Source organism: Physella acuta, unplaced genomic scaffold, assembly GCF_028476545.2.
Source record: "Physella acuta isolate Inbredline_101_S28 unplaced genomic scaffold, ASM2847654v3 ptg001627l, whole genome shotgun sequence".
NCBI lineage: Eukaryota > Metazoa > Mollusca > Gastropoda > Physidae > Physella > Physella acuta.
The window spans coordinates 62,493-86,736 of record NW_026733141.1 but is presented as its reverse complement, the minus strand read 5'-3'; the positions used below and the strand labels follow the sequence as shown (position 1 = coordinate 86,736).

At 41.3% G+C, this 24,244-nt stretch overlaps 1 protein-coding gene across 1 annotated transcript in view; it reads left to right on the top strand.

Annotated features, from left to right (window-relative positions):
• Positions 1-16,834: 16,834 nt before the first annotated feature.
• LOC131929432 (G protein-activated inward rectifier potassium channel 3) overlaps positions 16,835-24,244 on the top strand; it is a gene marked incomplete at its 3' end in the record, with an annotated part of 64,707 nt that continues 57,297 nt past the window's right edge. Inside the window, 1 exon segment of the mRNA XM_059285635.1 lies at positions 16,835-17,250.

Below are 24,244 nucleotides of genomic sequence, written 5' to 3'. Positions count from 1 at the left end.
AACTACGTACTGACAACTCGTCACTACATCACAGCGTAGAATGTTTTCTAGGACGTTCGCGGGGGCGCGTGTTCAAAAACAAGGAAGTATGATCCGCCCCCGCCAAATCGTTACATCGTGTACCATGTAATTTATTCACCATCCAAATCCATCATTTGCAGGATCATATGTATGAACTAAAGTATAAGACAGGCTTCACGTATCATTAAGGTGATAGCTTGAATCATTAAGGTCACGAAGAACTCTGTTTATCTTTGTTATTATTAATACTGTAGTGAGTCTCGTTTAACCGGGCTAAGGTACTCATGTAGTTCATTGGATGTCAGTTTCGAATTTCACAGTCTTAGATTTTGTAATTCCTTCTAACCGGATTTGTTCTTTTAGTTTTGTTCTTGTTGTGTGAGTGTGTTTGTGTGTGTGTGTGTGTGGGGGGGGGGGGGAAATCAAGCGTGAGCGCGGTCTCCGGCTGAATGTTTTTGGGGGCCCCTATTTTTATATATGCGTGTGTGCGTGTTAGATATTTTGTAAAGAAAAATTGAACCTTGTGATCCAAACATTAAAAAATTAGTTTTTATAGTGCAAACCAACAATAAAGCAGAAAATTTGGGGGGCCCCTAAAAAAATCGTGGGCCCCTGACTGCAGTCCTCTCAGCCCCCCCCCCACTTAATCCGCTACGGGGGGGGGGGGTTCATTTTATAGATTTATATATGGCTGCACACATTTACATATTTACGGTAAGAAACATGAACAACAGACCATTTATAATTTATATAGCATACAAAATTATTCACGATTTGTGAACTTGTAACAGGCTAACACTTTACCCAATTTTATTTTCCAAGAATTACCCCCCTCCCCTCTCACCCCCCTTACCCCCACAGACCCACCAATGCTTCTCACTAGTGTCAACTCAAACCCCCAGTTTCACACATTTAAAATGGTTTTTGGCTGTCCTTATTTCTTCACGTCCAACGATTGACTGGCCAAAAAAAAAAAAGCCTCACGACGATTGGATCTTGACTAGACTAGAAGCACGCGCTCCTGACAAATTCAGCCAATGGCTGTCACAAAGGTGGATTTTTTCCCCCTGCAACTGGCTAAAATGCATTTCAGAATCATTCTCATTATTATAGAATAAAATAAAATGCAATACAGTGGGGGCCTCGAGATACGAATTTAATTAGTTCCGTATCCTTTCTCGCATGTCCATTTGCTTGTATCTCAAAGCAATTTCCCCTATTGTCATTGATTTGAATGTAATTAATCCTTTCAAGTCCCGCCCCAAATGACACCCCTGTTGTTTTTGTTACGAGTTTTTTAATAAAAAGTATATTTATATATAAATTATTAATCGTGTATAAAAACATAATAAAAGAGAATGTACAGAAATAAACTTAATGTGTTGGAGTGTAGTGCGAGAATGAGTGTAACCTTCATGGGTTTGTGGCATAATATCGCCTTCTCTTTATATTCGGCATCTTCTTTCAGAAAAGTCATAGTTGAATACTGAAGATGTGCCTTTTAGCCTCTGCCAGTTCTGATATCGCGTTGAGATAAACCTCAGCTGCATTCACATCACAAGTTGCTGACTCACCGTGCACGACAGCCGAGCAAAAGCCCGTCTTTTTCTGAAGTTGTCAAACCCTACTCGACTTGTTTGAAAGAAATCTTCCCATGCTACGTCCACGGTAGTGCACGGAATCTGCGTCAGCAACTCACCGTAAATCGTCGTGCTTTCTCGCATATGATGCCCTGCGTTAAGAAATCTATTGCAATCTGCTTCTTTTCTTTGTAAATAAAAAAAATAATAATAAAGAATCATACTCTAAATAGCAGAATTCTACAATTATTAAGATAACAAGGGTCTATATAAAAATATTAAACTGTCGCCAGTCACGTAAATACATTGAATAAATCAATTTAATTCAATGCTCTATAATTTTTCTTAACGCCAGAAACACAAACCAGAAGAAGAAACATGTAGGTGTTAGATCCAAAAGGATGTAGAATGTGCATTCCTCGTACTCATCCCGCCATGATAGTTTCCATTAGACTTTCTCCAGTTCAAATCTCGTGCAATTAAAAGCGAGTTCTAACACTAGACCACCCCGCCTCAAATATTGCTGCACTAGAAAAAAAACCCTCGAGCATTGTTTCGCAAACCAAAGATTTTTTTCAATCAATGACAGCCGACTGACCTTTGAGAATTTTCAAATCGACCGGCTTTGTTGAAGATGTGCGACTCAAAGCCGTAGTCTTAAGTGTGTCTAGGTTGAGAGGACGAGTATAAGTAGGTTGGCTTGCTGAACCTATCAACTAGCTGCTGAACCTCTAGCATCACTAGGTTGGCTTGTTGAACCTATTAACTAACATTACTAGGTTGGGTTGAACCTATTAAATAACATCACTAGGCTGGCTTGCTGAACCTATTAACTAACATCACTAGGTTGGCTTGCTGAACCTCTGAACTAGCTGCTGAACCTCTAGCATCACTAGGTTGGCTTGTTGAACCTATTAACTAGCATCACTAGGTTGGGTTGAACCTATTAACTAACATCACTAGGTTAGCTTGCTGAACCGATTAACTAACATCACTAGGCTGGCTTGCTGAACCTATTAACTAACATCACTAGGTTGGCTTGTTAAACCTCTAAACTAGCTGCTGAACCTCTAGCATCACTAGGTTGGCTTGTTGAACCTATTAACTAGCATCACTAGGTTGGGTTGAACCTATTAACTAACATCACTAGGTTGGCTTGTTAAACCTCTGAACTAGCTGCTGAACCTCTAGCATCACTAGGTTGGCTTGTTAAACCTATTAACTAACATCACTAGGTTGGCTTGTTGAACCTATTAACTAACATCACTAGGTTGGGTTGAACCTATTAAATAACATCACTAGGCTGGCTTGCTGAACCTATTAACTAACATCACTAGGTTGGCTTGCTGAACCTCTGAACTAGCTGCTGAACCTCTAGCATCACTAGGTTGGCTTGTTGAACCTATTAACTAGCATCACTAGGTTGGGTTGAACCTATTAACTAACATCACTAGGTTAGCTTGCTGAACCGATTAACTAACATCACTAGGCTGGCTTGCTGAACCTATTAACTAACATCACTAGGTTGGCTTGTTAAACCTCTAAACTAGCTGCTGAACCTCTAGCATCACTAGGTTGGCTTGTTGAACCTATTAACTAGCATCACTAGGTTGGGTTGAACCTATTAACTAACATCACTAGGTTGGCTTGTTAAACCTCTGAACTAGCTGCTGAACCTCTAGCATCACTAGGTTGGCTTGTTAAACCTATTAACTAACATCACTAGGTTGGCTTGTTGAACCTATTAACTAACATCACTAGGTTGGCTTGTTGAACCTATTAACTAACATCACTAGGTTGGCTTGTTGAACCTATTAACTAATATCACTAGGTTGCCTTGCTGCACTAAGGTATATTTAAAAAACAACTAACGGGTCATATACAAATGACGTCACACGTTTAAAAACAAATTTTACCTCCTCATTGCCACTCTTCGTCATAAAAAGCCATCCCCCTAAAATGACATCATATGTCAGCCTATCCTCTCTTTTTCAAATTGGCAATTTTTTTTTTAAATAGCGATTTCTTTCAAAAATATTTACGGTGTTCGGAAAACTTTGAGTTTATTGACTTAATTTTTAACTACATTTCACAAAAAGCAAAGGTTTTAATACGCGCAAGTGCGGTAAAAATAATGCGGTCACTAACATGATCTTTCCAAAGGCATAATTGTGTCGGTATAGCCTGCTTTATAAATCTCTCCCCCCCCCCCCTTTCGCAGTCGTCACACATCGTCACTAAGTCTTTCCACCCCCCCCCCCCTAGAAAATCAGTGGAATTTCGGCCAATAGTATTTGATCAGAACCCCGCTCCCATCACCCTCTGTCTCTCTCTCTCTCACACACACTCACACAGACACGCCATCGTCAGATAAAATATCATTTAAAAGTTCACTGAATATTATAACGAACACAGTTCTTTACAATAGCCCAGGTAAAACTAGAATTGTTTAAATTTCTTTGTTTTTATCGTTTCCCCGCCTTCACCGACAATCTTCGGCTGGAGCCTTGGATTTGTATTTCACCCATTTCTTCCATCTCATGCCATCGATCTCTGTTTCTTCTCTCTCTAAAAGTACTTGTTACTACATACATTCGCATGGCCAACATCTTGCAAAAAATTAGTTTCATGATAAACTTAATAGCGAAATTATCACGTAAGAGGCGAATAACAGATAAGACAAGGCCGACGGCCATGACCGTTTGCCCGACGTTTCCATACAAGTAAAAAGTAGTCGATACTTATCAATGTTGTCTCCGATCTTGGACTGAGATACTCCGTATGCCGGTAATTTTCTCCGTTTAACATTTCCGGTTGCGCAGGCGACTTTATGATCACGAAGCGAATTATGGGTAGGGAGAAATCAATCCGGTTACTGCCTCACCTGGTACCAGACTCTGCAGGAGACAGGTAAGGGTGGCAGAATGCCAGTGGTAGCTGGTGAAGGGTGTCGTGTTTTCCATGTTTACACTAGCGCTGGGGGAGGAACTGCAAATAACAACAACTCATAGATACAGAAAACATGCACGGGAAAATAAATACACCAGGGGGAAAAAAAGAAGAGAAAATATTGACGTAGATAAATTGCGCTTCTTGATTAATTTAGAGTAATGTCAAGATCATATTAATGCGGATAAGAAAATTGCCTGTTGTTAGGAAGCGGTGGCGTAGCAAGGTTTTCTGGCGTCCAGAAAGTAAAATGTGTGCAGGTGTCTGATGTTTTTAAGTTCAAGAGTTTATTTGTTCTGAGAAGCACATGGTTGGGTTGTCCATTAATGGCGTGACACACATTTAGTGGGGGCTGGGGTTCACACTGTTGAAGCAATGTGTTAGAAGGGAAGGGTTGGGGATAGAGAAACATGACGTAGTTAAAAAAAGAATGAATGAAAAACACGCTTATTTACATTAGAAGGGTTTTAGAGTAAGGGGGGGTGTCTGAGGTTACTAAGGTCATTTTAGGGGGAGAGGGGGGTCTGTCTTATGATATGGAAGTGGGTAAACTAACCCGTCTTTCCCAACTCAGTAATTTTGGATTGGCTCGGAACCTCGTAGGGCGATAATGTTGACTCGATTCAAACGTCTAGACATCTTAAAGTCATGCTGCCTTTATCGCAGTCATGTTAGAAAAGTAAATGTGCCACACAATGCCTTCAAATGCTGTGAACACATCCACAGATTCGCTCTACTTCTTCTTCTCCATCCTCTTCCACTCAGGAAAATGACCTTAATTTATGTGGTTTAATTTCAAATACATCACAATAGGCGTTGATAAACCGGCTTATTCAGTCTGTTTTGACCACTAGGTGGTCATGGGGTTGAGAATGTAACAATATGTGATGAGGGAGGGGCTTAGGACGATGTTGTGCAATTTGTGTGTGTATGAGGGGGGGGGGGCATGACGATTTTTCTGACGAGCGTGGAGGGGAATAGGGTAAAAGCGAGGCGTCATTTATTCACGTCCCTAGATCACATATTGAGCCCCACTTGTCCCACCCTTTACTACGCCGATGAAGCGAGGTGGTTGTTAATAAGTCGATGTCTCGGCCCAGCCAACCTTTGCACCGCTTGTTATTAGCTGCGGAGATAAGATACATCACCTGACGGGTGTCAGGCACGCTGTCATAAACACACGACTCAGTCTAATGAGAAAGTACACGCGGGGGTGAGCTCTTGCCCAGAACGTGTGAAGGATGTAAACAACACCCTGACAACTTCCGGTTTCTGTACAAAGGTCAACTTCCGCCCAAAAAAAAAATTCAATTGTTTTTTTTTTTGTTTTTTTTTTGTTCTTTAAATCTAAAAACCGTTCAACAATGGATGCTGTAAATCATGAGCTTATCGCAGCGGTGTAGTAAATTCTTCTGGGGGAGTTGACGTCTGACGTTTGAGTGCCATCTGCGCTAGTGGTTTCGCCATGTAGATGTACTCGAGATAATGCATGGCCAGGTAAATGGTTTTATGAACCGCTGGCGTTGTTAGCAAAAAGTCACCTCTAAGGCTGCCAGTTTGTCGTTTGTGAGAAAAACTAAATTCGGTCACCCAAAGCGTGTCATAAAAATAATGTCAATATTTAATACGTAATCTTATAACGATAAAAAATACGTAAATCATGTGCGAAATACAACAATAGCTAAAGCAACATAGATAAAACAACTTTCGTGTGAGACAAAACTTCTCTAATAAATAAAAATGTGAAAATCGTTCGATATTAATTACACTTTATTATTATAGGCTAATTTTTTACGAAGACCTATGGTCGAAACGTAACGACAATAAATCTTAAAATTTCAAGATCAAAAGAGTTAAAATAGTTAGTAATTATTTAAAAAGGAAATGAATGCAGTTAGTAAAATCAAGTCTTTAAATAAAAAAAAAAAGAAAATTTGTTTCATAAACAATTGGTAGTAGAATCATGTTTTTTTAAACCAAACAAACATGATGCGCTTCTGTGTGAACTGGTGGCACGAGTTGGACAAACATCAACAAACAGCGTGTACACACAACACGTATGACGGATGGGAGCAGGCGGTGTGACAACAATTATAAGACATTATGTTTTTTTTTCCAACGCCCCAACCTTGACAAAGGTGCAGAGAAATTATGAAGACATGTGGTATATCTAGATGGAATATGAGGCCACGTTGAGAAAAACACCGTCTAATTTTTGTTACAAACTATTTGTTGATTGATAGGCGCAGGGTGATCACGGATCAAGTTGGACAATCATTAAGCTTGAGTCGATCACTGATCAAGCTGGACAATCATTAGGCTTGAGTCTATTACTGGTCAAGCTGGACAATCATTAAGCTTGAGTCTATCACTGGTCAAGCTAAACAATCATTAAGCTTGAGTCTATCACTGGTCAAGCTGGACAATCGTTAAGCTTGAGTCTATCACTGGTCAAGCTGGACAATCTTTAAGCTTGAGTCTATCACTGGTCAAGCTGGACAATCGTTAAGCTTGAGTCTATCACTGGTCAAGCTAAACAATCATTAAGCTTGAGTCTATCACTGGTCAAGCTAAACAATCATTAAGCTTGAGTCTATCACTGGTCAAGCTAAACAATCATTAAGCTTGAGTCTATCACTGATCAAGCTGGACAATCATTAAGCTTGAGTCTATCACTGGTCAAGCTAAACAATCATTAAGCTTGAGTCTATCATTGGTCAAGCTAAACAATCATTAAGCTTGAGTCTATCACTGGTCAAGCTAAACAATCATTAAGCTTGAGTCTATTACTGGTCAAGCTGGACAATCATTAAGCTTGAGTCTTTCACTGATCAAGCTGAACAATCATTAAGCTTGAGTCTATCACTGGTCAAGCTGGACAATCTTTAAGCTTGTATGCTCCGGCAAACGCAGTTAAGTTTGAAGTTCAAGGTCAACAAAATATACAAAACACATAGACCTTCCGTCCCCATTTTGAATAGTTATGTTGTTCTGAGCCAACAAAGTGAAATTCCTGTTGTCTGGAATTACCGCACGGAGGTGTGTGTCCTTAAGGTCGTTGAAGTCGGACTTTGATGGAGTTTTAGTCAGGAGTGAGAGCGTACGAGTCCAAAAGTCCAGAGTTCGGACCAAATGGGCAGATGAGGCTCGATAGCTGGGGAACAGCAACCCAACTAGGAGAAAAAACTCCAATGCAAACACCTGCTGCCTTGCAGGTTATTCTTAGGTGAACAAAGGTTATTGAAGCCCACCTAGAAAGAAAAGTAGGCTGAAGTAGGAGTCAACAGGCCATATGGCTCATGACATGCTGACACTTAGTACGTCGTTGTGTTGGAGGATACACCTTTCAGTATTACAATACGAACAAAGAATATCAAGTTTGCAAAATAATTAGCAAACGATACCATGATTCCGCGATTGCACTGTTTAAAAAAAAACACGCAATGGAGAATTAAAAGGTAGCTTACTGGTGTTATGTTGTAAGGTGCACACCAACTGTCACAGTCCAATAATAATTATTGCTGTAGATAATGAAAGTAGATAATTAGAGAACAATTGATTAGTCACGTGACTAGGCGGGCTTTGAAAGCTCCGTGCTGGGGTTGTCTGAGGTCAAACGGCAGATACTAATGAAGATCTAATTAACAATGATTAAAAGCTGAACAGAAAGTTAATTTAAGCACAAAAGCCATCTTCTGTAATGAGCCTATGTCATCATTGACCTTACTAGCGGGTTGTAAAAGAAATAATTTTGTGACGCCATCAACCGCAATATAGCTGTAAACTGCAGTATAGTAAACCCCCGTTTTTGTGACAGTTATACAACAACACGGCTAAAACCTAAACGTGTTCGGTTGTTTTCTCCGATTCTTCAAGATGTGTAAACGTTTGCAGACGTTGAGAACTTGGAAACAGCTATCACACCAAAGGCCATTTTTAAAAAATGACCAGTAGATCTAATTATTATTAATATAAATACGTTAAAAACTACAACAGCGAATAGCTATTTACGAAACAAGCTATTAAAACAAAAAACGAAATGCCTTTCCGAAACCCGAACTCTTCATCAGACGAAGAGGCTGAAAAACTCAACAGTGCGGTAAGTTCTCATACGTTTCATATCTCTTGGCCTGGATCTTGATAGACATCAAATTGTTATCATTGGCATTAAAAATAAATAAATTACAATAACAAATCTCTTTGAAATACAACTCCTGTTAACTTCTAAATTCCTATTTTGAAAACAAATCTTAGACATAAAAATTACCACTCGGCAGATTGTACATATGCCAATCAAAGGTTAGAAAACACCTCATATATATATATATATATATATATATATATATATATATATATATATATATATATATATATATATATATATATATATATATATATATATATATATATATATATATATATATATATATATATATATATATATATATATATATATATATATATATATTTAATGTATATACAGTGTATCTTTAACCAGAATATATACACACAGAACTTGCTCAAGTAAATTATATGTATAGGCTATACATATATGTATAGGCTTTTTTTATTGCTGGTATTGGTACTTTGCTGTTTGTTAAGGAATGTGTTGCGTCTAGTGTATCATTTCTTATCAGTTGATCCTATCGTTGTGTACCTTATCCCTACTCGTTTTCCTGCATCTACCCACCACCAGAAGGGTGGTCCGTGCCATTCCCGAGGGTGTTGTTGTGAACGTTTTTTACTGGCACCCCATCGAATTCCTGCCCGCCACTGCGAGCCTGGTGAGCCAGTAGCAAGGTTACACGGAGTGGGACAAGAAGGCACCACAGATTCCCTGACACCCGGTCTTCTGACTCGCTGCTTGATGGCGTGATGGGGTGGGATGGTTTTACGACATTGTTCGGTGGTGTCGTGGTGGGATAATATTACGACATTGTTCGCTGGTGACGTGGTGGGATAATTTTACGACATTGTTCGCTGGTGACGTGGTGGGATAATTTTACGACATTGTTCGCTGGTGACGTGAAGGGGTGGAATAATTTTACGACATTGTTCGCTGGTAACGTGAAGGGGTGGAATAATTTTACGACATTGTTCGCTGTTGACGTGCGAAAGTTGTCGTCATTTTAGTATTTTGTTCGTTTGCGACGTCACATGATTGACGTCATTTTAGGACATTGTTTGCAGGTGACGTCCAAATTTTGACGTCATTAAGAACATTACTAGTGACGTCCGATGATTGATGTGATTTTAGGACACGTTCGTTGATGGCTTTAGATGACTGTCGTCAATTTAGGACATTTTTTGCTTGTGACGTTCAAATATTGTCGTTAGCAGTACAGTGTTGAGTCGTGACGTGCAGCGTTGTCGTCATGTCCAGACTACTGTTCTTTGGTCACTTCTAGCAAATGACGTCTCTTGAAGGACACCCTATGCCAAGGACACACACAACGAACCACAATCGTTCATCTGCAAATCTCAAGTACGCAATGACAACAGAAACTTTAAAGGCAACCCGAATAAGACTACTTATGTTTGAAACGTTCGTGGGGGCGCAATGATTTTCCTATGCTACCTTCATCTTCCCATGTGATGTTTAGCTGGCTGAACTGGGGGGAGAGGGGGGGGGTGTCGGCAACTGTCAGGATCCGGTCATTAACAAATAATCGTGAAAAATTTTGAGCCCATTTTTTTTCAATTCAAAAGTTTTAAACAGTTTAGCCTTTGTACAAAGATAACAATTTTTTAAAGGCTGTGTAATACAACTAACCGCCATGTTGTCTAGTTTAACGTCACATGATCAGTCACAGTGAGTACAGGATAAATATAGATCAACAACAAACTCCAACACAACAAGTAACAAATACAGCAGAGGGGAAGGCTTGACAGTATTTGGCAGGGTTTCAAGGGTTTCACGGAAACAATAAACACTGTCGCTTATGGAAAAATTTGATGAATGGTCTATTAGCGAGACGATAACACTTGCGGCAATTACCCATGTATTATACTTATATCAACGGCTTGTCGTTTAGGTGAGAATATCCGGAGATCTCAGACACGTGAGGTCAAAGGTTACCGAGTGGCAGAGGCTTAGCAATGGGGGGGGGGGGGGCGCAGGGGGGTACATATGTCCCCGGGCGCCGACCTTAGGGGGCACCAAAATGGGTTGTAAAAACAAATTAAAGTGTCATTTTTGCAGTTTAAGGGGGGGGGGTGGAGAACGAAAAGTTGGGGGGGGGGGGTGGTGCAAATCAAAAGTTTGAAGGGGGGGGGATGCAAATTGAAAATTTGCTCCCGAGGGGGTGGGGGGGGGGGGGCGCCAAATTGAAAGTTTGTCCTCGGGCGCCTGGAAGGGTCGCTACGCCTTTGCGGAGTGGTAAATAACTGATTAGGATTCTCAATTAACAATCACTAAAAATGATTTTAATATTAGTATTATTACAGTTTCATCACTTGCTTACCGCAGATGTATAGATTCCTTTATTGGGTAATTTTTTAAACAGGAGCATTGACTTTTATATGTATGGATTTTAAAATGGTCAAAAATGTATCTAGTCCATGTCTGCAATGCTAGTCTCATCCTGTTCAGTCAAGCGCGGCAGATCCCATTCGTTAACGAAAATCAACTCGTAAAACACCAACATTCTATAGATAGTATAGAGTCATCGGCTAAGTTTGCACCTCATAAAAGAAGAATTACAGGAAAGGAGGGGGTCGGCGTGGTCGAGTCGGTAAAGCTCAAACCTTCGGGCAGATGAGGCTCGTTAGCTGGAGACAGCCAATCCTCTAGGAGAGATAACTCAACAACTACGCCCTTGTATGATTTTGTCCTTATTAATGTACGTTGTCAGACTGGCTTTGTTACTCGTTTATCAATACACGACGATAGCATAACACAGGACTTGAACCACTCTATTTACGTATAGGTTACACACAGTACTTAAACCTCAGGTTAGGAGATCCTGGTGGTACTTTATACCAGGGTTAAAGGTTAAAATTTAGACACAGCTAATCGACTTTGCAAAGCCCTGAACTGTTTATATAAACACGGCAGAGTTGTCTTTACCTTTTGTGCAAACTTAGTGTTCTCCCCTTTAAAAAAAATTAAATCATTCTTACCTCCCTTCTATTTGCGAAGTTTAAAAAAATGTTATTTTTGTACGTAAAATAAATTGTTTTGAGTTGCTTTTAAACGCTTTTTAAAAAGTGAACGAAGTTTTTATGTACGAGGAATGGGGTTGGTGGGTAAAATAGAGGAAAATCCTGTGGGGTTGGTGGGTAGGGTGGAGAAAGATCATGTGGGGTGGTGGGTAGGGTGGAGAAAGATCCTATGGTGTTGGTGGATCAAGTGGAAGAAGATCTAATGGGGTTGGCGGGTAGGGTGGAGAAAGATCATGTGGGGTTGGTGGGTAGGGTGGAGGAAGATCCTATTCTATGGGGTTGGTGGGTAGGGTGGAGGAAGATCTAATGGGGTCGGTGGATCATGTGGAGGAAGATCCTATGGGGTTGGTGGGTAGGGTGGAGGAAGATCTAATGGGGTTATTTTAGAATCACACATTATTTTTATTTTTGTTTTCGTAACTTGTATTTTAAAAAAATGTGATGCTCTTTTCTAAACGACGAAACAAAAAGCCCGAAAATATCAACGTGACTCGCATTTCCAATAATAAACTAATAAACTCACCCAACCCCCAACTAACCAGGGAATAGACGTCTACTACATTATTCCCCCCCCCCCTCCCCACAAGAGCTCAGTACAACCCACTGGTGCCTGGCACTAAGACACACCACAATGACCCACCCCCCTCCCCCACCTGCCGTCTGTCTGACAGCTGTCTGACAGTTTGACACCAACAGGAGCTCTAGCATCGTTGTCCGTTGTGTTGGTCCAGACCGCCTCACACATAAGCTTGTTTATATCATTACGTTTTTTAACGAGGAGAACTGCTGAGGTACCTTGCACATATTATACAATACAATAGCTTGTTTATAGACATGATTAAGTTCTTACTTGTGTAGGGATTTTAAGGGGGATCCAGACAATAGGCAGATACGGATAAAAGGCCGACAGGAAAAAAGCCGACAGGAAAAAGGCCGACAGGAAAAAGGCCGACATAAAAAAGACCGAATGAAAATAAGGCCAACACGTTGTTAAAAACAACAAACTCAAATTACATAAATGTTTAGTATTTATTAAAAACAAGTTACATTATGATGAAGTTAAAGTATAAAATCGAGAAAAAAAATGGCGCCTAGTAAGATCAATTGTACTCTATGCCACGTAAAAATTCACGGTACACAAACGTATGTCAGTCTGACCCACCCAAACCCATATAGTTCTAAATGAATTTTCATTATACTTTGACTCCCTCATATTACATAAACCTTCTAGGAATCACGTTAGAATTGTAACAATATGTTCACGATTACCAAAGAGGCTGTTAAAAGTTGTTAAGTAGGAGTACATTATTTGTTACGCAAACAATAAAAAACCCAGTCAAGTCTGCCCAGAATTTAGCTGTCCACATCAACCGTCAAGTCTGTCCAGAATTTAGCTGTTTACGTCAACAGTCCAGTCAAGCCTGTCCAGAATTTATCTGCCCACATCAACAGTCAAGTCTGCCCCAAGTGCTAATCATGTTCATTGACCTTTGCTATTTTTAACCCAGCACCAGCAGTTAAAAATCCCACCCCATTCCCCTCCTACCTGTTCAATGTATCCCCTCCCCCTCCCCCACCGAGCACCGCCTAGGGCTCAGCTGTTCCACCCCGACCCCAGGGACTTGGGTAACTCCCCACAATTTGCTTGTCTGCCCTTTCTCTGGGTCCGGTACTTACAGCCCATCTGCGTCAGAGCGCACGTCGGAATATGGGGAGACTCAATCAATTCACTGCTAGTGATGACCAGTGTCCAGTTGCTTCAAGTACTCTCTGGTCAGTACATGGGTTGTCTGGTGCTGACCAGATGCTTGGATGATGTCAGACACAGTTACAGTCACAGTCACATGTCACATGTCACATGTCACAAGTCATAAGTCATAAGTCACAGTCTAAAGTCACAAGTCACAAGTCACAAGTCACAAGTCACAGCCACAAGTCACAGCCACAAGTCACAGTGACAAGTCAGAGTCACATGTCACAGTCCCTTGACACCACATTTTCTTAAGTCACAACCACTTGATTTGACCACATTTTCTTAAATCATAGCATCTTGACTTATCACATTTTTAAAATTCACATCCACTGATAAGATCACATCTTTTGTCCCATCCACCCCATTTGATCACATTTTTGTCACATCCTCTATAATTGATCACATTTCATTACAAAATACCAAACAACTCACATGCATGGTTATTTAGGATACAAAGAGGAAGCATATTTTATTTCAGGGCATGTAGATAATCACCATAGCAACCATGTAACTCATCTTGAAAATAACGTCGTGTCATTGTTTTATTTTTCAATACTAGACCAAAGCTCCTCAAATTTTGATTCACGTAGTCAATTGCCATATGACGTCACATAGCGCATATGAGTCATAATCATGTGTCGTATGACGTCATTTAACGATTATCACATGGTGAAATGACGTCGCGCGAAAACAGACTAAACAGCCAGTTTCAGAGTTCGACACGCATTACTCCAGTAGTCGACTACTAATAACATTAAAATTACATAGATTTGTTTTTTTTAACCCAACCTTTCGAATCCGTTGGGATTGAAAAATCCTAGAGTCAGCGTCATTGATTAGTTACTTGAACTATCTGCACTAAAGGCCAGGACAGGACATGAAAAGATGTTTGAAACGTCACTAATGCAGCGATACGGTGTATTCGTTTTTGCTTACGTCAAAAAAAAAATGTAGGGAGTAATCATTGCTAATAACGTAGCAAAAGCTATGGTTGGGAGTATTCATTGTTATTAACGTCTATGATACTGTAGTAGGGAGTATTCATTTCTGTTGATGTTATTAAAGCTGTTGTATAAAGTATTCTTTGTTAACGTCAGAAATACTGTATTAGGGAGTATTCATTATTCAGCCTCCAACATTCCACCTCCTTTCCTTTCCTCGATATTGTGTAATACATATATATCCTAGGATCGTCTCGCCCTCCATCATTCGTTACCCGACTCTAATTAAATAGATGGTCTAGAGAAGCCCCAGAAGAAACCTGCTGGTCAGCGTAATTTGATGGGGGTTGGCTGGCCAGTTGGACGTGCTTAGAAATCAGGGCCCGGAGATGTGCGTCCACACGCGTCTGGTTCAAGATCTTTGGGTGGTGGATGTTGTGGTGAAGTTCTTGGAGCGTGTAGGGCTTGTAAAGATCTTTTGAGGGCGTAGGGCTTAGGATCTTTGGGTGGTGGGTGCTGGGGTGAAGATCTGTAAGGGTGTAGGGCTTGTTAAGATCTTTTGAGGGCGTAGGGCTTAGGATCTTTGGGTGGTGGGTGCTGTTGTGAAGATCTGTGAGGGTGTAGGGCTTGTTAAGATCTTTTGAGGGCGTAGGGCTTAGGATCTTTGGGTGGTGGATGCCCTGGTGAAGTTCTTTTAGGGTGTAGGGCTTGTTAAGATCTTTTGAGGGCGTAGGGTTTAGTATATTTTTTTTACAGAGGATGCAGTGTGTTAAGATCTTTGAGGGTGTAGTGGGTTAGGATCTTTTTACAGAGGATGTAGTGGTTAGGTTTTCTTGAGGGTGTGGGGCTTAAGATCTTTTTACAGGCGGTGTAGAGCTTAAGATCTTTCTAAAGAGAATGTTAAGATCATTGAGGGTGTATGGCTTAAGATATTTTTACAGGCGGTGTAGAGTTTAAGATCTTTCTAAAGAGAATGTTAAGATCATTGAGGGTGTATGGCTTAAGATATTTTTACAGGCGGTGTAGAGCTTAAGATCTTTCTAAAGAGAATGTTAAGATCATTGAGGGTGTATGGCTTAAGATATTTTTACAGGCGGTGTAGAGCTTAAGAACTTTCTAAAGAGGATGTTAAGATATGTGAGGGTGCAGAGAAATAACGTTTTACAGATGATGTAGTGGGTGAAGATCTTTGAGAATATAAGCTGAAGGAGATGTAGTGATTTAACATCTTTTTATAGAGGTCATAGGGCATCTTTGATACAGTAGAGGTTAAGACCCGTAGAACCGAAGACTTAGAATCTTACAGAATTCCTTGGGTAAAAGATCTTACCTTTGTTCACAAATATGATTGTTATACTTGGATCTGCTAATAAAACCCGAACTGATTCTGTATATCTCAGAATCTTTGAACTGATGCCGCATATTTTAAAAACTTTGAACTGATGTTTCATATCTAAAGATCTTTTGAACTGATTCTATGGGGACAGGACAAATGATCTCAGACTCAATATCCCAGACAAAATATCTTACGGACAAATGACATCAGGACGAATTATCTAAAGGACAAATGATCTCTAGGACAAATGATCTCAGGACAAAGATCTCAAGGACAAATGATCTCCATATCTTTGAACTGATCCTCTATATTAAACGATCTTTTAACTGGAAGCTCTACATCTAAGATCTTTGAAATGACGCTGTGTATTGTTAGATCTTCGGAACAACAAGTCTTAGATCTGTAGACCTTGACTTCATATAAGAAAATATCTACCAGCATACAAACTTAACGTGTTTTCATATTTAGCCAGTACACACCATCTTCCTCTCCCCCCCCCCCCCCTAGGCCTATTCTTCTTTACTAGGAAGAATTCCATGATGTATATGATGGAGGGGGGGGGATGTCATGAACCATTGTTAAGATGTGAAGAATGCCTGTCGGAACAAAGGTTAACCGACATCTTGGTCTCCCGAACACAAAACAACTGGTATGATGTAACATACAGCTGCTCGATTTACCTATATATTTATTACATGTATAATTTGGCATGGCTGTGGTATCATTAAGGGATGGGAACAACCCCTCTCCTCCCGCGCGCCTTACAAAAAAAAAACTAACAACCCAGAAAACCCTAGCAGCGCCACCATTTATTTGTATCAGTTTCCATGGTGGCGTGGAACAATACAACATGGAGCCCTGATCTGTGTCTGCCTTATCTCATCTACAAAACTTGAGTGTTTTAATGATAGATACATCACGTCGGGTGAGCAGGGCTATTTTTAGCCACACTGCACGCTGGTGGTAGAGAGTAGACGCGCGAACCCTGCGCCGCCGCCTGTGCGCGCGCAAGTCTCGCGCGAGGGGACTGAAACCCCGGCACGAGATGTGTGTGTATGTGTGTGCGTGTGCGCGCGCGTGTGCGCCTTCCACGAGCTCAGTGTAGTGAAAAACGTGCCTGTTGATAACTAGAGAATGTGAAGTCACTCCACCAGTAGATCTAGGTTTGCCCGGAGTTACTACGACCATGCCCTGCTCACGATGAAAACCACGTTGCATCTCCTCCACTTCTGTAGGCTAAATCCAGGCCACGTTACGAAATTAAATTCTTCAACGGATTAACCAGATTTATTTTTTCAATTTTTTTTCACGACGTGGCCAAATTTTTTTCTTACACCCCCATCGTATTATTCTCAATTTGCCAGTTTGTGTTTTAAAAAGAAAATTGGTTCCCACCCTTTGTGTGTGTTGCGTGCTTCTTCTGAGTTTGGAATATTCGGGAATGTTGAGACTCGCGGAGGATTACGGCTGTGGATTAGAGTTTACACATTCCGTCAGTTTCTCCACGTAAGTACTCTCGTTCTCTTGTTTTCTGATGGTACTCATCTGGTATTGATCGAGACCGTCACTGTTATCTTTGGTGTGTGGGGGGGGGGGGGGGGCTGGTCACACACCGGAGGCCCTTGCCTGGTGATGTAACATGGTTGGGTGAAGGGGGAGGGGGTGTGAAGGGCTGGTGAAGAGAACTCAAAAGATTATCATTGTCGTGGTTATTGGTCATTGATTAGCGGGGAGATAGAGGCTGGGTGTTGATGGACAAGGCGATGAAGTGTGTGTGAGTGTGTGTGTGTGTATGTGAGTGTGTGAGTGAGTGTGTGTGTGAGTGTGTGTGAGTGAGTGAGTGAGTGCGTGTGTGTGTGTACTGGTTTGTTTTGGTTAGCCCGGTACAGAGATTAGAGATGTGTTTAAATAATGGTCGTCACAACAACCTGTCTGCTCAGTATGGGACATTTGCTATAGGGGACATTTGTTGTGGGACATTTGTTGTGGGGACATTTGTTGTGGGGACATTTGTTGTGGGGACATTTGTTGTGGGGGACATTTGTTGTGGGGGCATTTGTTGGGGGACATTTGTTGTGGGGACATTTGTTGTGGGGACATTTGTTGTGGGGACATTTGTTGTGGGGACATTTGTTGTGGGGACATGTGTTGTGGGGGACATTTGCTGTAGGGGACATTTGTTGTGGGACATTTGCTGTAGGGGACATTTGTTGTGGGGACATGTGTTGTGGGGACATTTGTTGTGGGGACATGTGTTGTGGGGACATTTGTTGTGGGGACATGTGTTGTGGGGACATTTGTTGTGGGGACATTTGTTGTGGGGACATTTGCCGTACGTGACTTCGTTGTTGGTAACAACATTAGGATACTCTTGTTGTAGGTGACATTGGCTGTAGGGGACATTTGTAAATCAAGCACTTAGAGCAGTGGTTCCCAACCTTTTTCGAGTGGCGACCCCCTTTTATAAAAAGTAAGTGACCCGCGACCCCCATAGAATTAAAAAGCCGAAATTAGTATGGAAAGTAATAAGCACTATAATAAGATTTGCTAGTAGACTTTCAATATGAACTACTCTTGATAACTGTTTTAATAGCATGAGTAAAATTGCATACTATTCACTAAACCTTCGTGGTTAAGTTTTTAATTTAAAAAATTTTTTTTAACGCCAACCTATGTCATTATAAGTATCTTAATTTTGTTTTTAATCAAAGAATAGTGTTGAAAATATATTCTCGAAAAGTCAATAAATTTTACGTTTGGGTATGAATGGTGAATACTACACCAAAATTGTGTCTGCAGTTTTTCATCTTACTCGGAATCATTCTGCAAATCCAAGAATTCATCTTGTAATTCATCGGGAATGCTGGCAACATCAATGGAAGAAGAGCATGGATAATGCGTAAATGCAGATTCCTCTTTTTTCAGCTCAGAGAAATAGCGATGCAGTTCGTTTTCAAGAGATTCAAAATGCCCATAAATCGCTTCTTTCAAAATTTTAATTATCTCCCAATCAGATTCATCTACCACACCGCAGAGTTTCTCAAATTAACAATATTTCCAAGATTTATTTTCTTTACCGATTTTGCAGCTTTGATAAAAATGCCCCGAGATTATCATGGAAAGTTGTAATATTCGTTCATTTTCCCTGAATCTTCAGGTTAAGCTTACCTTGATGTTCGAACACATCTGCTAGGTATGATACTCTCTTAAACCACTCTATGTCGTTTTAAGTATACCAAAAAGTCTTGTTTCCTTTGCACTTTCAAGAACAATTTGATTTCAGATTTCAATTCAAAAACACAATTTACAACATTTCGTTTGACAGCCAGCGTACTGTAGTGTAAAAGAGCAGAACTTCGTGATCTATATTAATGTTTTTGCTCAGTTCTTTGAAGGCTCCAGATTTCATATAATTTACGACTTATACTAGCAATGGACTCTTGATGTCGATTGGTTAGGGTAATGGTTAGGGAGCTAAATCTTTTCTGTTTTCTGAAAGCCCGATTTTGAGCTAAACATAGATGGCGCACCATCCGTACAAACCCCCACAGCCGTTCTAACCCATTTTAATCATCCCGTTTAAAAAAAAAATAGTATTTATTTTTTCCATGCTATCTTCACAAAATAGCAACTCTTCTTTGCTATTATCCGCATGAATATAGACACAGACTAGCAACTGCCAACACGAACTCACGTCTGTTGATTTATCAACTTGAAAAGCAAACAATGGTGAAAGCTTAATTTCAATAAAAATGTGTTATTTAACATTAACGTACATGCAGCGTTTGATCAGATTTTCTCCTATTTTTTTTTTTTTTTTTTTGCTTGGCATTTTCTATCGCGATTTCATTAGATGCTTGCACTAATGCTGGTGAAAACTTCCTGTTCGATCAAGTCTCTGGCGTTTGCAACTAGCTTCTTACCGACGAAAGAACTCCATATATTTTTGTGTGTGTTCCGAATGACTTGTCTCAAATGACGTTTTAGTTTTGAAGATTGTATACATGCGTGACTGAGAACAACTTTGTACAATGCGCTTTGTTTCTTCTCTATTACATTTCCAGTGATGTTAATAAAGCCGAATTTCAAAAAAATTTCTAAATATTTATGTTTTGTTTCAAACTACTAAGGTTTAGTATACCAGTTGGCGACCCCCCAAAAAGACCTTCGCGACCCCCAGGGGGGTCGCGACCCCCAGGTTGGGAACCCATGACTTAGAGGTTTTATGGCCAGTCGATAAATTTAAATTGTGGAAAAATAAAAATGGGACTATTACTGGAATGGGACAAATTTAAATTGTGGAAAAATAAAAATAGGACTATTACTGGAATGGGACAAATTTAAATTGTGGAAAAATAAAAACAGGACTATTACTGGAATGGAACAATTAAAGAAGGGTGACAGCCATTGTGTGGAACGTATCCAGAATGTGAGAAATCCGCAGAAAGGATTTATAATCTCTAGGAGTAAAATCGTACTCGTCTCGTGTTTGCATCGTTACACATGACAACACGCGACGCTGACACAGCCCATATAACCACGTGGTGCCACTTCACACGTCACTTTCTACAAATCCTGACCTTCCACTTTTACACATCCTCTAGCCTTAACCTAACCCAATGTTCCAATTTCCACTTGGTTTGCTGACAGTATCCAATTGTAACTCTTCTATCATGAGTTAAAAAACCTTAATCTTAAACTCTCTATTTTATTATCTCGCCTTGTAGGCTTGCGATCTTTGTAACAATCTTCTAATCGAAACAACCGAAATAATTTATGTACTAGCTTTAACAACAATCCTTGTCACGAAAAGGCCCGTAACTCACGCTGTTGCACCTCTGGAAAGCAGACGTCAATCTCGACAGAACGCACGCTCAAACCGAGCAACAGTTATCCAAAAACAAAAACCCGGCAGCCATTTTGTTTTTATTTCTTTTTGTATACAAACAAGCAAGTACGCACATAACGATTTCATAAACATACCGCACGTTGTATTGATTCCATGCACGCTTTCTCCCAGTAATTCCTTCTATTTTATTACGCCCATCGGCGGTTTAGTTCCGCTTTCGATCTAATCAGTACATGATACGTTTCCGGTTAGTTAGCCAGATAAAACGTTCGATACGGTCGAGCTGCCAGACTGGAATTTTCACGTGCGATTGATGCCTGTTTGGTTTCTCCCCCCAACACTTGAGCCGTTGGCATTTTACTCACGCGTGGAAAAAAAAATCTGGCATGCGTCATCGCGTCGCTTGATCGTCAAACAAAAAAAAATATGTTCGATCTATTGATGGGTATTGATTGGAAAGCCAGCAGAGAAAGACAAATAATCTATTGTAGACGGTGATCTTGCTAACGATGGGGAGGTCTATACAGGAGGGGGGGGGGGAAGGGCGGGGGGGGGGGGGAGATTGATGCTGTAAATTATAGAGCTAGTCTTGACAGACAAGCTTTATTGAAAAGGTGGTGAGGGTGAGGGGAGGCGGTAAGTGAACGAGAAGTGGATGGGATGAGAACTCTTTTTTCCTCGCCCCCCCCCCCCCCCCATACACCCCCCCCCCCCTCATGGATCGTTTTGAAAAGATGTCTACGAAAAGAAAAACAAAAAACGTTTGTACACCGGTGGGGAGAAAAAAAGAGGGTGCCCGGGGGTCATGAGTGAGTTGGTAAACACAACGTGATAGTGGTTGTCGTGGAGATGTTACGGTGATGTGGTCGGTCCCACTCTTGAATGAACGTGTCGGTGTGTTGGGGGGGGGGGCGTTAGCTTGCTGGAAGTCTTATAATTCTGGACTTCAGCACATAAAAATTAAGGGCCGGTGTGTGCTGGTCGATATAGTTCATGGTTGCTAAAAAGTCCCGAGTTCGAATCCCCGGGCAGATGAGGCTCGATAGCTGTGGACAGCAACTCTTCTAGGAGAGAAAACTACAAAATCAAACAGCTGCTGCTAACACGGCATCACTGGGCGTATGACCTTAAGTAAAGGTCACCGGCCAGGGCTCATGAGTTCCTAGAAGATCTTCAACGGTCAAGGCGAGCCACCTAGAAGAAGGCATACGGCTGTGGTCAGGTATGGACAGTGGGGTGGGCGCCGCCATGCGACACATAGACACACCACTCTGCGGTACCCCAACGACCCTATCAAGTTTTTTATGGACGATTTAGATAGATTTATAAACAAAAATAAGTTCTGGTGATTAATTTAGTTTGTAAGTAACCCCTATGTTTACCTTAACAACATATTAACGAAGCATTAGTATGATAGAATTCTCACAATTATCGACAGAAAAAAAATGTAACGAGGCTTTGTTTATATGGTTCCTTTTTGCCTCGGGAGATAATTGATGCGCCCAGATAATGTGTATCAGATGAAGAGATTATGGGTTGCGCATCGCGATCGCTCTCTCGACCTGTTGTCGGTGAGGTCCTAGGGCAAAGGTTATCAGCGACAACAGCGCTATTCACGAGAAGGTGTGAGGGTGTTGTCATTATTTGAGTTGCACCACCGTTACTAGAAGACGTAACTACGCCAGTGACGTGAGCTGGCTTTTTCCACCTGGGGTCAGCTAGATGGGGAAGGGGGGGGGTGACAAAACAAGAAAATTTACTATGATAACGTAGGTTTCGAACCCGCAACATATGGGAAAGATATCATACTCTCTTCTCGGCCAGTCACATAATTTTGACACTTAGTATTTTGTGTTTTTTGAGACTCTAAAGGTAGTAGCATAGTCCCCAAGTGTGAAGACCGCGGGCTACTAAACCACACCTTAAAGACGCACGTGTCGGGGTGGGGGTGGGGGATGAAAATGTGTCGGCCATCAGACCGGAACTACGTGAAACTGATCGACCGTGACGGGCTGCGACAAGCGAGAAAACCATTGACGCGTAACGCATTTCATTGTGATTTCAGCTACACTAGTGCCCCACAGTTGGTTAAAAGACTTGTACCGTTAAATTCAGTCGTTAAATCTGGTAATTCGTCTGGGGCGAGGGGGGGGGGGGTGATCCCCGCAACTGGTACCAAACACAATCTTTTGCTTGACGTCTGCTGTTTCTACGACTGCCATTCAACCCCCCTCCCTTTGCTCACAAATAGCGCTACAACTTCTCGCAGACAGAATATTTGTCAATCAATATCAGCGTTTTGATTAGCTGCATTTTGACAATCGATTCCTTTCCCTAATTTATATTTCTTCAATACAATTCGTCGGTACCCTTCGCCTAACTGTACACAACGCAATATAACATTTTACACAGCACAGCGTATCGCCGGGATAATGAGCAATAACCCGCCATACTTTAAATACCTAACCTTAAACAATAACATAGAGCACGGATGTGGCCGATTCAACAAAGTCGAAAACAACAAACCTAGCTCGATATGTTTTGACAACTCTGGCTTTTAACAAAACTGTAAACGAAACAACAAGGGAACGAAACAAACCTTTAAAAGCACACTGTTGTATCTTTAACAACGTGACAAAAATAGACCACACGTTGTTCTGTTATCAATGTGACAGAACAAAAAAAATACTTTTGTTCTGCTAAGGTCATGACGGAACTAGAACAAATGCTGTTGTTCTGTTAACAACGTGACAAAAGTGGACACACGTTGTTCTGTTATCAACGTGACAGAACTAGAACAAACGCTGTTGTTCTGTTTAAAACGTGACAGAACTAGACCACATGCTGTTGTTCTATCTTTGACAACGTGACAGAACTAGACCACTCGTTGTTCTGTTAACAACGTGACAAAACTGGACACACGTTGTTCTGTTATCAACTACAACAAACGCTGTTGTTCTATCTTTAATAACGTGACAGAACCCGACCGCACGCTGAAATCCGATCTCTATCCCCGCATGTGAGAGGCTGTGCCGCTTCCAGAAGCCCACGCGGGAACAAAATTCTGGTAACGACCGCTCCGGCACCGTCCATGTCCCCGTGACCCGTGAGTTACAACTGGAACACGTCTGCTCTCGTCTGCTCCCGTCTGCTCCCGTCTGCTCCCGTCTGCTCACACATAGATATCATATAGATGTATCTCAACGTGCTGCTCTCCCTTAACATTGATCTTTTCCAGTAGGCATAAAGAGAGTGAGAGAGAGAGGGAGAGGAGGGGGGAGAGGGAGAGAGAGAAAGGGGGGGGGGAGAAGTGGAAGATGACAAAGTGTTTCTCGTATTGTTCATGCCCCAGCCTAAGCCAGCTCCGTACATCGACTATAGATTGTTCCAGCCGTCGTACCGCTGTTGCCTCTGCTCCGTAGGGTAGTGAAATTGATTGGGGCATGCCTCTGTGGAACTTCAATGAAATGCTCCAGGTTCGCCGAGACTAGGGGGGTGGGGGGATGGGGGAGGGGGTGGATTTCACAACAGACTCGCCGAGACCAAAGAGGATTGAACAATAAAAAATGGTTGATGGAATAGGAGATGTGGATATAGGGGGGGGGGATACGTAGGAGTTTTAGGGGTGGGGGTGCTATTGCTGAATTAATA